The sequence below is a fragment of the Oryctolagus cuniculus genome, chromosome 9 (assembly GCF_964237555.1).
Source record: "Oryctolagus cuniculus chromosome 9, mOryCun1.1, whole genome shotgun sequence".
Taxonomy (NCBI): domain Eukaryota; kingdom Metazoa; phylum Chordata; class Mammalia; order Lagomorpha; family Leporidae; genus Oryctolagus; species Oryctolagus cuniculus.
Window position 1 is genome coordinate 82,375,842 of NC_091440.1, and position 14,747 is coordinate 82,390,588.

The 14,747-nt window shown below is 42.6% G+C and overlaps 1 protein-coding gene across 2 annotated transcripts in view; it reads right to left on the reverse strand.

Annotated features, from left to right (window-relative positions):
* Positions 1 to 14,747, reverse strand: part of FRY (FRY microtubule binding protein) — a 492,126-nt gene that overhangs the window by 366,413 nt on the left and 110,966 nt on the right. For both annotated transcript variants that reach the window (XM_008273531.4, XM_070049049.1), the window contains one exon: positions 3,263 to 3,435. The gene's annotated coding sequence lies outside the window, so the exon portion shown is untranslated. The remainder of the gene's footprint in view (positions 1 to 3,262; positions 3,436 to 14,747) is intronic.

Consider the following 14,747-nt stretch of genomic DNA (forward strand, 5'->3'; position numbering starts at 1 on the left):
AGGAGGAAGGCTGGGTGATCTGTAGATGATGAAAGACTAGCATTGAGCCCTCCCACGTCCAGGTAGAGAATAGAACAAATGGCAGAACAAAGATTCAGGGGTATGTGTGAGTGTGTGTGTGTGTGTGTGTGAGTGTGTGAGTGTGTGAGTGTGTGTGTGTTGAGAGGAGGCTGGCATGCACAGAGTCTGGGAGAGGGCTAACATGCATACAACCCAAGAGTTAATTCCATTCAGCACAATTTGAGTCAACTGGATAAATATTTATTGAGTGCATACTATGTTCCAGGCATTGTGGTAGGTACTAGGTATACAATGGTCAACAACACTGATATGGTCCTGGGATCACTGGCTAGTGGGAGATACAGACAAGTAAACAGAGAATTACAATGCAATGTGATAAGTGCTGTGATAGGGAAAAGCCCAGGTGTTACAAGGACACAGAATCAGCAACCCAGATGTGGGAAGTCTTGGAAACTTCTTGGAAGAAAATTTGTCTAGCTGACACATGAAACCAAAGTAGGAATTAGGTGACACTGCAGGTGGAGTATGGAGTATGGGAGGGCAAGCATGAAGGGACACATGGATGTGAAGTTGGCTGTTCATTGAAACATAAGAGGAAGGAAGGTAGGTATGTGGCTGGGGTGAAAGCAGTAGACATATTTTGCGTCTATTCTATTCACATTAAGAAGTTTGGACTTTATCCTAGGAGCAGAGCTAACCTTAAAGAATCTTAAGCAAGAGAATGAAACATACTTTTCCTTTAGTTATCTGCAGTGTGAGATGGCCGAAATAGATCAGCACAAAAGGGTAACCTAGAGCTCGATTCCTGAAGGCTTATCCTTGACACGGTAAAAGAACTGAATGGATAGTTCTTGAATGAATGATAAATGCATGATCAACCAACCAGCTCATCATTTAAACAGGACTGAACACGAGACTCGAGGTGGATAAAGTTGTCCATATTATGTGTGAGAGTCAGAGAGAAGACTGGTCAGAACACCAGTGTGTGTCCAAGTTCCTCAGCTGAGGGATAGCAACAGCTGGCAAAGGAGCGTAGTGGGATAGAACAGAAACAGCTCTAATACTGGAGTCAAAAGATCCGAGTGTGGGCCCTGGCTTTGCCTTGCAGTAATTCCGAGATGCTCCTTAATTTCTCTGATCCTCAAGTCTCATATTTATTATGCATGATTTTTATGTGCAACTGCCTAGCGACATAAAATGGGAGTGGTTATTAAAGTCTGAACCTTTCTCCTTTCAGGTAGTGTGTTGGCACTGTGACAGGAGAGGTGGCCCAGTGGTGTTTCCAAGTCAGCCACTGTACAAAGCAGTTGGCACAGACTGCATGACAGTGTGGTCGTGATTCTATTGAAAGGGAATTTAGAATTCAAGTGTGTGACATTATTCAGACTGTGGGCAGGTTAACTCTCTAACTTGTCCACTGAAGGCCTTGGCAGAGAGTTTGGAAAAGCGCATCTGCTGCCATGCCCAAGGACAGCATTAAGGGCAGAAACAAGCAGAATAAAAGACACAGTTGAAGGCCATGGAGGTCAGTGGAGCACACACCTAGCTACGCAGGTAGGGACGTGGTTCAGATTAGAACTCAGCTCCCTGAAGTTCAATGCTCTTTTCATGATTTCACCTTGCCAAGTTATTTATGTGAACTCAAGATCTTGGAAAGCATAACACACAGATCCAAGTTAGGAGATCTGCTCACCACTGTGTCCCAGGGCCACATGACCTGACCAAAGAACTCAGCAGAACAGAACTGTGGCTGTAAGAGTGAGGTGTCCTTTTGGGATCTGGGGTTTGGAAAGGAGGAGAAGCCTCTGTGGTGTGTGGGATGGGACTGGTTCAGTGGTGGTTGAGAAAAGTAGATGAATTATGACCCATGTGGATTCAGATGTGTTAAGTCAAAGGATAAAAGAAGACAGCTAAAGAGCAGAAGGGGAAGAACAGCCTGGGAGAAAGCACTAGAAGAAGTGCTGGAGACTCACCTCATCAGAAAGTGCTTCAGACCAAACTGTATCAGGAGAACTAGCCAGACCTCAGTTGCCCGGTACCCTCAGGAGAGCAAAGGGAACAGGCAGAGAGTGGCTGGGCTTGTTAGGAACTGTGATACTTGAGTGCTTCTCGGTGCAGCATTTTGCTTTTATGACCTCCTACACTTCCTACCACCCCTACTGACCGCCACCCCCGCCCCGGCCCAATAAACTCACACCTGCTGGCCCATTCTATTGGACTTTGCTTGTCTTCTGAGAAAGAGTTTGATACCAGGCAACATCACTGAACCAAGAGAAAAATCCACTAGAGTCACAACTTGCTTGAGAAATGTCATTTCTGTTTTGTGCCCCTGAGTCCCCTCTCTAAATCACCAGCCAGCTGTTTCCTAAAACAGCATAAGCAGTCAACTGTTAGGCGAGCCAACATAACTTTTGTGACATAAAACTTGACTGAATTAATTTTCCATTTTCTATTTTTATAGGCTTACCCCTGGGCAGTTGAGTCTAATCTCCCTTCCATTAACAAGCTCCAATCAATCAATCAACCACAACAAAAAGGTCATTTGTAGGTTTTCCTGGAAATTCCAATGCAAACAGTATTGAAATCAAGTTGACTAAATAATTCAGACTCTCCAGGAATCACTTAGATAGCTCAATTAGGGTTTGCTGGCACAGGTATCTCACACGCTCTACACAGCTGTAATAATCCCGCATAGACATCTGAGGCAGACATCAGAGTCCTTTTATCAAGATCACAATCCATGTGTCTCCTGTTCTCTAATACGTTTCACCATGCACATGGTTTAATTGAGCCCTTTGCTACAAATGGTTTTCGGCTCTGATGCAAGACAGGAATTCGAAGCATGCATTGGAGTATTTAATGGTGTTAATTTCTGGCACACACAAACATCAGCTTCACTCAACAATCCAATAATCTTGCAAAATAAAACACACCAGAGAACGAAATACAGCGCAGAATTCTTTAGGATTGCAAGCAAAACAGTTCCACACTCTTGCTGATGCTTCCAATTTACACAGATCCTTAAGGATGTCACAATTCATAAATTAAAAAAAAAAGGAAGTGCTAGGCTGCTTTTAGATTGAAGAACTCTCCTGTTGCACCCAAATATGCCTACTTGGCTCCTTTATCCCTCAAAGGTCTCCCAAGTTCATGTGAAATTCACATCTGACTGTAACAGATCTATAGCTCTTGCTTTGTTTTGTTTAGTTTGAACTGGACAACATAAACAAATAATTCTTACCTGGAAATATGGAGGGTCTCTTTTTGGGGCGCCTCAGATGAACAGGTTCCAGATTCTTAATGTTTCTTTGAAGTCTTCCTCTAATGTCATTTCCTATGAGAAATTCAGGTGGCAGGCTACTCCGTCTCGATGATTTATAATCATTTGGAGATGAATTTAGTCTGTTCTTCGTTCTGGAATATAAATTGCTGTCATCAACTGCCATTGTAAGAGACACATGAGAGACTCTAAGCCAAAGTCCCCAAAGCCAAAGGCAGTGGCGGCAGCAGCAGCAGCAGCAGCAGCGGCAGCAGCAGCAGCTACCGCCGCCACCTCCGCCCCAGACTCCAGGGTTCTCCTGCTTGACTCTGCACTTGCTCGGGAAGCTTAGCAAGTTGAGAGGCGTGGACTTGAACAGGTGTAGAATTACTAAGTAGCTCCTCCTTTCCACAGTTAATAGCTTGGGGAAAGAGAGATTGCAAAAAATAAAAAAAAAAAATCATTAGGTGCAAAAGATGGGGGAATCTGAACAGATGAGACATCACTAGCTCGTACTCTGGTGGTTAGTAAAACAGTGGTGTCACGATTGCTATGTGAACTATCTGTTTTATTGGTGCAATGCCAGAAAGTAAATACAACAATTCACTATTTAAGCATGAATGTCTATGCAAATTGCAAGACTTAGTGTTTTTTTTTTTCTTATTGTTGTCCAAACTTTTAAGAGATTTTAAACAGTTTGGGAGGGAGAATTTTAACATTCCTTCATACCTCTAGGTTTCAAACTGCATCCATACCCAGAACAAACATACTTCTTTGTTCAATTTCTCATCTGGTCTGCAGCCAGCTGGAAGTTGGCTGGAAGAGGGAGATGAGAGATGGCTGGTGATGACCGGGAAGGAACCGGTTGTGGGTGTGTGTCAGGCAGCAGTGCCGGGAACCAGGACTGCTGGAACCCACCCCTTCCATCCTGTGCTCCACCTGGCTTCTCTGGAAGCTCACACTGTCTGGCCTGGGGAGGGGAGTCAGAGATCTAGCAAACATGCTGTGGCCAAACAAGTGCTGACAATCTGGACTCAACCTATAAGAAGTCAATGCTGTCTTTGCATTAATTCTGCTTAGCTCTCAAGTGAAATAATGGTCAATAGATTTGACAGTCTGAGAAAAACCAGCATTTCTTCCCTAAACATTCCTATTTGACCCATGGCATATTTTCTTTCTTTTCCAGATTTTGTATTTTTCTATCAATTGTTCCCACCCCTCTTACTTTATTTACATGGAAATGTTCTGCACTCTTTCCTTTAGCTGACTCTGCAGAAATCTTAACTCTATTATTTATCCTGCCCAGCTCTGCCCAGGGCTGCATCCATCTCCAATGTCAGTCTCTCTCTCTCTCTCTCTCTCTCTCTCACACACACACACACACACAAACACAAAAACACGTACATCAGTGTTCTGTCTGGCTGCAGTGTGAGTCCAAAGACAAAGAAGATCAACCTGCTATTTTTCTTTACAGTGCTTGGGATCGGAAGAGATAGACTGTGACAAAGGATTTAGGGGTTGCTTCGGAAATCACTGTTTACTTTGCCTTCCTGGATACCAGACAGGTTTCATTAGTCCTCAGAATGTAGGAACTGAGGGGCAAGCTTTTGACCTAGAACTTCAGCTGGTGGTTAAGCCACCTGTGCCGCACATCAACCCTCGGCTTCAGCTCGTGACTCCAGCTCCCTGCTAATACAGAGCAAGCGAAGCAGCAGGTGATGGCCCAAAGAACTGGGTCGCCAGAGCTGCAATGAGTTCCCCATTCCTAGCTCTGGCCAGCCCAGTCCAAGCCACTGCAGGCATTTATGGGGCAGACCAGCCAATGGAAACTCTGTCCCTCCCTGTCTTCCTCTCAAATAAATAAAAACTAAACATAAATGTAGGAGTTGGGCTTCTGGACCTAATTGAGAACGCACTTCCATGCAAATATACATCTATTTCTCTATTTTCCTTATGCCCTTTAGGGAACAGGCCTTCAAACAACAATAGACATTTTTGAAATGAGAAGCATTTTTTGTAAGTATATCCAGATTAGAGAAGCTACTATAATGCAGCAAGTATAATTATAATCCAACAATCATATTTACATAGCAGATCATTACAATACTTTTACCAATGCTGAGAACTATCTACATCATTTTCCTTTTTATTCTGTCAGGTAGAAATGCACCATGAACTTCAACGTTACATACTACTTTGGAAAGCCTGCGAGACTGCTTGAATCTCCCTTACTTTCATGAAAATACACTTTTGTCTTGTAAAGAAATGAAAGAGTAAAGCATTTTCAAAAAGTGTGGCAGAACGATTTCATAGAAGAGAACATACATTCCCGCCAGCAAACCTCAAGAACGCTGTTTCATTTTGAAGTCCATAGCAAGGCAGAGTCCTAGGACACAAAAGACGGGATGCTAATGGGGAGACTTGTGGCTTTGGGCAGCGAGACGCTCCAGCTATTATGTGACTCTTTCTTTCTTAATTCACAGTATCATCACAGGCTACATAAGCCTGTATCTGAGAGAAAGGAGAAGTCTCTAAGGAAAGGTGTTATTATTACACGCAGTGCGCCCATATAATTTTGCCTTTGCTCTTACAAGGGTGGCTGGAAGTACGTGTGCGTCTGGAATGCAAGATCCTAACACCATCACTTACTGCACCCTTTCCACTGGCCGGGTTCTGTGCTAAGCCTTGGGCATGGATTATCTCCTCTGAATCGCCTTGCTTTACAGAGCACACCCAGATACTGAGGCGATCAGCTAGGAATGGGGGACAGAGGATTTGAAGACAGGTTTTATCTGACACCAAAGTTAAGTTCATGTTTTCAATGACACTGCCATACAGTATTATTAAATGTGTATGATGTCTAAAAGGAACTTTACTTCCCCAAAATAACTCTTGGGTTTCAGCAGGCTTTCACTGCATCAACTGCAGGACCATGCAGCTATCCAACTCACTCAGGGGGCTGCCCCTTGTAATGGAGCTGAGGGCTGTGGAGCAAAAGTGAGAACAAGGCAAGAAAAAGAATTCATTTAGCCAACACTGTGGCACAGAAGGTTAAGCCTCTACCTGCAGTGCTGGCATCCCATATGCACACCAGTTCAAGTCCCAGCTGCTCCACTTCTGATTCAGCTCCCTGCTAATGAACCTGGGAAAACAGTGGAGGATGGTCTAAGTGCTTGGGCCCCTCCCACGTGAGAGACCTGGAGGAGGCTCCTGGCTCCTGGCTTAGGCCTAGTCCAGCCCTGGCCATTTGGGAAGTGAAGCAATGGAGAGAAGATCTCTCTCTGTATCTCTGCCTTAAATAAATATTTTTTAAAAATCAGAAATTTATTAGAATATATCAGAAGTAATTGCTTTAATAGTCAAGTATCCATGTTGCAGATTTTCATTTTAAAATGCATTTTAGATCAAAGTATTAGACTTTCCTGAGATATAAATTATAATTGGGAAAAAAAGCCCACCCTCACTTGGCAGTATCCCAAGTCCCGTGATCCTCCAAAAATGAAAAGACAGAGATCTGGAGAAGCTCCTGATCAATCCAATATATTCCTTCTTCTGCTCGACTCATCCCCTCCCCGCACATACAGAATAGAAACAGATAGGCATCTAGCTCATTTAACCTATTTCCTTAGAGAGAAAAAAGGGGGAGCTGGTGCTGTGGCATAGTAGGCTAAGCCTTCTCCTGACGTGCTGGCATCCCATATGAGTGCCAGTTCGTGTCCCAGCAGTTCCTCTTCTGATCCAGCTCTCTGCTAGGGCCTGGGAAAACAGTGGAAAATGGTCCAAGTGCTTGGGCCCCTGCACTTGTGTGGGAGACCCAGAAGGAGTTCCTGGCTTGAGATCAGCCCAGTTCTGGCCATTGTGGTCATTTGGGGAGTGAACCAGAGGATGGAAGACCTTTCTCTATGTCTGTAACTCGACTTCTCAAATAAATAAAATCTTTTAAAAAGATTCATTTATTTAATGTATCTGAAATATGGATGGGGGCAGGAGAAGGGGAGGGAAGGGAAGAGAGAGAGGGAGAAATTGATTTTCCATCCATTGGTTCATGCTGTAAAAGTTCAGCTAGGCTAGGCCAAAACCAGGAGCTTCGGACTCCATCTGGGTCTCCCAAGTGGGTGGCAGGGACACAAGGGATTGAAAACCATCACCTGCTGCCTCTCTGTGTATATTCGTATGAAGCTGGATCAGAAGTGAAGTGGGCACTCAAACCCAGGCACTTGGATAGAAGGTGTGAGTGCTTCAAGCAACAGTTTAACCAGTGCATGGAACACCTGGACTTATAATTAAACATTTTAAATAATTGGACATTTTCTGCCTTAACAACCATTAGGTACCTTCACTCTCTTTTTAGTCCAATATATTGATCTCTTTTGAATTTATCCTTCAGAAAGTTGTGTATTTTATATTAAATGATGTGACCATTCCATGAACATTTTATTCATCCATTATCCTGCTTGATTTAGAGTAGTTATAGGAAGAAACTGCCTCAATTTGTAGTCATGATTTCTTTGTGTTATTTCCTTAAAATAGTACTCGTGAATTATTTTGATCTTTGTGAAGAAGCAGTAATTGTATAGTTAACGACGTGATTTTATACCTGTAATCATCATTCTCACCGCCAGGCTTCCAGAGAGGAGTCACTAAGATTTTAGGCCTGGTAAGGCACCAAGTTGGCTTCAACATATAAATCTGCTCCATCTGTGTAGAGTAGCCTGCAACTATTTCTTATTTTTGAATCCTTTATTCAGTTTTGAAACTGAGAGGCTCCTTATCCACTGTGTTTGCCACTATGAAGAAAAAAAGAGTACAGAATGCCAGAATGGTGGATGTCACCAAGTCAAAGAGCTCAATGGATCTCTGTCTCCAAAAGGGCACCAGCCACCTCTCATTGCCACCGCATCCTTGTTTGTAAGGTAACAACATGGAAATAGTACCTGGTATGTGTTAATGGCCGAGGAATTCTTTCTCAGTTCCTAAAAATACGAGGAAGATGTTCAGTACAGTACTTGGCTCTCAAACACAATTAACACAGATGACCCGGTCTTTCAGGGTTAAAAATTTTCTGCCTCCTTGGCTTGTAAAACACTATTATCTTTCCTTTTCCTTTTTTTTTTTTTTTTTTTTTTGTCCCCTCTCTGTCTTAGGTTCCAACTGATTCTCCAGGACTCCTTAAAAGCCCATTTTCCTCCCTTCTCTTTGGCAAGACCATTTATTGAGTATCCATGAAGGCATTTCACTGAAAGATGGAATTACAAGTTTATTTTGGGGCCGGTGCTGTGGCGTAGTGGGTAAAGCTGCCACCTGCAATGCCAGCATCCCATATGGGTGCTGGTTCTAGTCCTGGCTGCTCCACTTACAATTAAGCTCTCTGCTGTGGTCTGGGAAAGCAGTGGAGGATGGCCCAAGTGCTTGGACCCCTGCACCCACGTGGGAGACTCAGAAGAAACTCCTGGCTCCTGGCTTCAGATCAGCTCAGCTCAGGCCATTGCAGCCAATTGGAGAGTGAACTAATGGATGGAAGACCCTCTCTCTCTCTCTCGTAACTTTGACTTTCAAATAAATATTTTTTTAAAAAAATATAAGTTTATTTTGGTGCAAAAAATGTTTAAATCCATGTAATTTTCCATGAACTTTAAAAAGATCCCCTCATATACATGGATTTCAATTATTTTTGCACTAAAATGAACTTATCTTCAAATTTCACTTTTCCACACACTCTCTTAAGTACATGTGTGTTGTCTGGCACCATGGCAAGTCTTAGGTCCCTACTCTTGAGAACCCTTCATCTAGGAAAGGAGTAGACCTATAGTACACAAGTTACTGCAATACAAGTTGGCAACTCTGTGCAGGGGTGATGTCAAAAACACTTCTTGGTCAACCCTTCCTAAAGAAGGGGGCAGTGAAGGAGCGAACTCCATGGCAGCCAAGGGGATCCTGTGCAAAGGCACTGAGGTATGGCACAGCGCTAGGTATGTCCACAGCATGGAAAGTAGTCGGCCCCCAACCCCCACGCTGATAGGCTCTGCATCCATGGATTCAACTACGGATCAAAAGTCTTTGTAAAAACCTTGCGTCAGTACTGAACATGTACAAACGTTCTTCTTATCACTATTCCCTAAATAACAGAGTGTAACAACTCCCAGAATCACACCTACATGTAGTAGTTTTTACAAGTAATGCAGACATGATTTAAAGTACACAGAAGGGTGTGTATGGGTTACACAGGTACATGACTGCATTTTACATAAGAGGCTTACACATCCTCACATTTTGGATCTGAAGGGTCCTGGAACCAAGCCCCTGCTGATACAGACAGACAACTGTACAGAAATCCCACACTTCCAATGGGGTCTTTAGTTATGCAAGAGTGTAGACACTGGAAAAACAAGATTGGGCAGTCCCCGAGGAAAGGGGGCTGAAAGAAAAATTATCAGGGGCCTCATGATATAATTTTAAAGCCACCACAAATTAGTCATCTGGAAGACACCTACTTAAAAAAAAAAAAAGCTTGTAGTAAAAATCTGACTCCAGCCTTTTAGAAACAACTTGGTGATTTCTAACAAAATGTAAAAAGACATTTAGAAAAATCTGGCTCCTGTAACTAACCCTTCTCCTGAACCATTTTTATTTATTCTAGAAACTGTGGTGCAGAGATTTGCCAAAGCAGATTCTTATGCGAGTTTTTAATGTCACACAGACTGTCCCTTTTTAAAAAAGCTCCAAGACAGCTCTCACTGGCTTGAAATCCGATTTCATATACGCTTGCACTCTTCCTTGCTCAATTTTGTGAGTCTCAGCAAAAAGCAATAGCTGCTTCTTGCCCTTTTCTCAGATGAGGGTAGTACCCGGGACACATTCTGAGGGTTAGCGTGGACCTCCTTGGGGAGAGGGTATGGCATGAACAGATCTCCCTTTTTTTATGCCACCCTGACACAACCACAAGTTCTGTGAGAGGAAGGACTGACAGGTTATGTCTTCTGTTAACAGGACTGCATTGAATTCTGCATTCGTCGAATAATTGAGGCTTTTGAAATGCTTTGTCTAGATGCTGGACAGTGTAACCTCACTCACCAAGCTGGCCAGTGAGTGCTGTCACAGAGGGGCTGGGGCATACTAGCAGCTCTGTCACCACTGGTCATTCTTATCTCGGATTTCAGCTCTTACACCGATGACATCTATGCCCGAGCCCACGCTAACTGTCCCCACGGTGTTCTGAATCCCTATATTCAATTGCACACTGAGCATTTGCAGGTGGAAATTCAGCACAGACAAAACGAGTCCCTCCAAAGCTGCGGCCACTGACTTCCTGAGTTTCTTACTTTATACAAATGGTCCTGGTGACTCACGCCATTTTTACCCCTTAGACATTTTTTAATTTGTGTTCTCTCCTCTTGGCCTGCTGTCACTGTCTGGAGCAAGTGTTCATTATCTTCCCTGAGCTAGTGACTGAGACTCCCAACAGGTCTGGTCACTTCTAGGCTTAGTTCCTGATGCATTTCACCTTTGAGATGACAACCTGACCCTTCACATCATAGCCAAATACTTCACTTTCCGCTTTAAATGCTGTTAAGAATTGGACAGAACACCGCTGGTGGACTGACCAGTCCAGACAATTACAAGGCTGATGTACACTGGACATTCATTTAATGCAACACAATTTCTTTAGCCTTTATTGCAGCCATGTTTCCCTCTTGGCTTATGGGTTGATGAACCAAAACTTCCAAATATCAACACTGGCCTTACTGTGAGGAAGTCCTTGTCCATCCTTGACCTGGGTAACTGACTTTCTGAAATGCACTGTGGGTCTTTTAGATTAAAACCATCATTGATCCTTTTGTTCACTTCGGTTGTCAGATTTGCCTTTGTTGTAAAGCTCAGGTTCAGTGCTTTGTTGGCAGCAGAGTCAGAACAGAAAGGATAGTATTCAGAAAGGTAGTAAACATTTTTTATTCAAAAAAGTTTTCTTGATTAAAAAATCTGAACTATAAATCTTGGATCTGGAAATAGATCATTTAATGTCCTGGTGTCTGGATTTTCAGACTGAGAAAAAGTAATCTGTGCTTCTTTCATCAATGTCTGTGGTAAATTAATTAACGTATAGATGAAATATACTGCATGTGTACCAAATAGGTAACCAGTAACAGCAAGTTGAGAAATGTACTCACGTAAATGCTGAGTAGTATTATTCTGGCAAAGTAAATGATACCTCTATCAGTATGATACCATTTTATAAGCTTCATCAGATTAGAAGGGTGGTGCTGACTTTTTAAAGATCTGTTTATTTATCTGAAAGGCAGTTATAGAGAGAGAGAGCGAGTGAGAAATTTTCCATCTGCTGGCTCACTCCTCAGAAAGCTGCAATGACCAGAATTGGCCCAGGCAGAACCCAGAGAGATCTTTCATCTGCTGGTTCACTCTCAGATGGCCGAAGATAGTCAGGGTTGGGCCAGGCACAAGCCAGGAGCCAAGAGTTTCACCTGGGTCTCCCATGGGTGTGCAAGTACTTGGGCAATCTTCCACTGCTTTCCCAGGCCATTAACAGGGAGCTATATTGGAAGAGGAGCAGCTGGAACTCAAACCAGCGTCATATGAAATGCTACCATTGCAGGTAGCATCTTAATCCATTGCACCCACCACCAGCCCTGAAGGGTGGTATTTTTGATAAAGATACTCAACAAAGTAAAGACAGAAGAGAATTTCCTCAGCCCAATAAATAACATTTTGATAAATCTGTAGCTGATATCATACTTAACAAAAAATGGAATATTTTCCTCTAAGCTCAGGACCAAAGCAAGGGTATCTGCACTTATTCCTTCTACTTAACATTATACTGCAGGTTCTATCTAGTGCTATCTGACAAGAAAAAGAAATAAAAAGCATCAATTTCAGAGGAAGATGTAATATTGTGTTGGCAGATAAAATGATCATCTATGTAGAAATTCGTTGGAATTTATAAAAAGAAAGATACTAGAATCATTAATATGTGAATTCAGCCAGGCTGAAAGATACAAGATAAATGTGCCAAAAAACTATATTTCAAGAACAGCAGTGAAAAGCTGGAAATTAAAATAAAAACACCAGGGCTGACGTGGTGGTGCTGTGGGATAAGTTGTTGCCTGTGATGTCAGCATCTCGTATGAGCACATGTTCAAGTCCCAGTTTCTCTGCTTCTAATCCAGCTCTCTGTTGATGCACTTGGGAAGACAAAAGAAGCAGCTTGGAGCCCTGCCATGAACATGGGAGACTTGGATTGAGTTCCAGGCTCCTGGACTCTGCCTGGCCCAGCTCTGACCATTGTGACCATATGGCGAGTGAACCATCAAATGGAAGATCTCTCTCTCTCTCCATAACTCTTTGAAATAAATAAATAAATCTCTTAAAAATAAATATATCATAAAATGTTAAATATTTAAGGATAAATCCTACAATGGATGTGACATACTGAAAACAAAAAATAATATTACTAAAAAAGACCTAAATGAAAGATCTCTGCGAGTGAGATCCCAGTGGAAAGAACAGGTCATCAAAGAAGGAGTTACCTTTCTCTGAAGGGAGGAGAGAACTTCCACTTTGACTATGACCTTGTCTAACTAAGATTGGAGTCGGCGAACTCAAAGGGCTTCCATAGCCTAGGCAACTCATGACAAGAGCCTCGGGTGATTACTGACACCATAAACAAGAGTGTCAATTTGTTAAGTCAACAACAGGAGTCACTGTGCACTTACTCCTCATGTAGGATCTCTGTCCTTAATGTGTTGTACTATGTGAATTAATGCTACAACTAGTACTCAAAAAGTACTTTACATTTTGTGTTTCTGTGTGGGTGCAAAATGTTGAAATCTTTGCTTAATATATACTAAATTGATCTTCTGTATATAAAGATAATTGAAAATGAATCTTGATGTGAATGGAATGGGAGAGGGAGTGGGAGATAGGAGGGGTGCGGGTGGGAGGGAAATTATGGGGGGGAGGCCATTGTAATCCATAAACTGTACTTTGGAAATTTATATTTATTATGTAAAGGTTAAAAAAAGAAAAATTAAAGAAAACTCAAATAAATGGAGAGCTACTCCATATTTTTGGGTTGGAAGACTCAATATTGTTATCAAGTCTTTCCAAATTGAACTACAGATTCAGTGTAATCATAATCAAAATCCTAGTGGACAAACTAATAAAATACAGATGGAAATGCAGGGAAGCAAGGATAGCAAAAACAACTTGGAAAAGGAAAAAGTAAAATAGAAAGATTTATTTTATTTACTTGAAAGGCAGCATTACAGAGAGAGAAAGTGCACACATGTGCAAGAGAGAGAGGGAAAGCAAGAGCAAGAGCGAGAGGGGGAGAGAAAGAGAGAGAGAGAGAGAGAGAGAGAGAGAGAGATCCATTTTCCATCCACTGGTTCACTCCCCAAATGGCCAGAGCTTGGCTGATCTGAAGCCAGGAGCTTCTTCTGGGTTTCCCACGTAGGTGCATGGGCCCAGGGACTTGGGCCATCCTCTGCTGCTTTCCCAGGCACATTAGCAGGGAGCTGGATTAGAAGTGGAGCAGCTAAGTCTTGAACCAGCACCCACGTGGGATGTCAGCATTGCAGGTGGCATCTTTACCTGCCATGTTAGAACACTGGCCCCAGTATTACCAATTGCAAGAGCTGACATAAAGACAACATGGTACTCGTATAAAGATCAACAAAGGGCCGGCGCCGCGGCTCACTAGGCTAATCCTCCGCCTAGTGGCGCCAGCACACCGGGTTCTAGTCCCGGTCGGGGTGCCGGATTCTGTCCCGCTTACCCCTCTTCCAGGCCAGCTCTCTGCTGTGGCCAGGGAGTGCAGTGGAGGATGGCCCAAGTGCTTGGGCCCTGCACCCCATGGGAGACCAGGAGAAGTACCTGGCTCCTGCCATCTGATCAGCGCGGTGCGCCGGCCGCAGCGCGACGGCCACAATGGCCATTGGAGGGTGAACCAACAACAAAAGGAAGACCTTTCTCTCTGTCTCTCTCTCTCTCACTGTCCACTCTGCCTGTCAAAAAATTAAAAAAAAAAATAAAAATAAAAAAAGATCAACAAAAAGACCAATGGGACAGAACAGAGTACAAAAATGGACTCATAAATAAATGAATTGATTTTTAACAACAGAGGCGAAAGGAAAATGTTCCCAACAAATAGTGTTAGAATAATTAGACAGCCATATACAAAAAATAACTCGCTTGGATTTGTACCTCACAGCACATGAAAAAACTAACTCAAAATTAACTTAAACATAAAATCCCAAAACTATAAATTTTCTAGAATAAAATACAGGTAAAAATCTCTGATCTACAAATAACAAATTAATAAGTTGGATTTTATAAAAATCAAACCTTAGGCTTTTTGAAAGATACTATGGAGAGAATGTAAAGCTAAGACACACACTGGGAGAAAATATTTGCAAGGCAGATATTTGGTAAAGAGTTAGACTTCAGAATATGT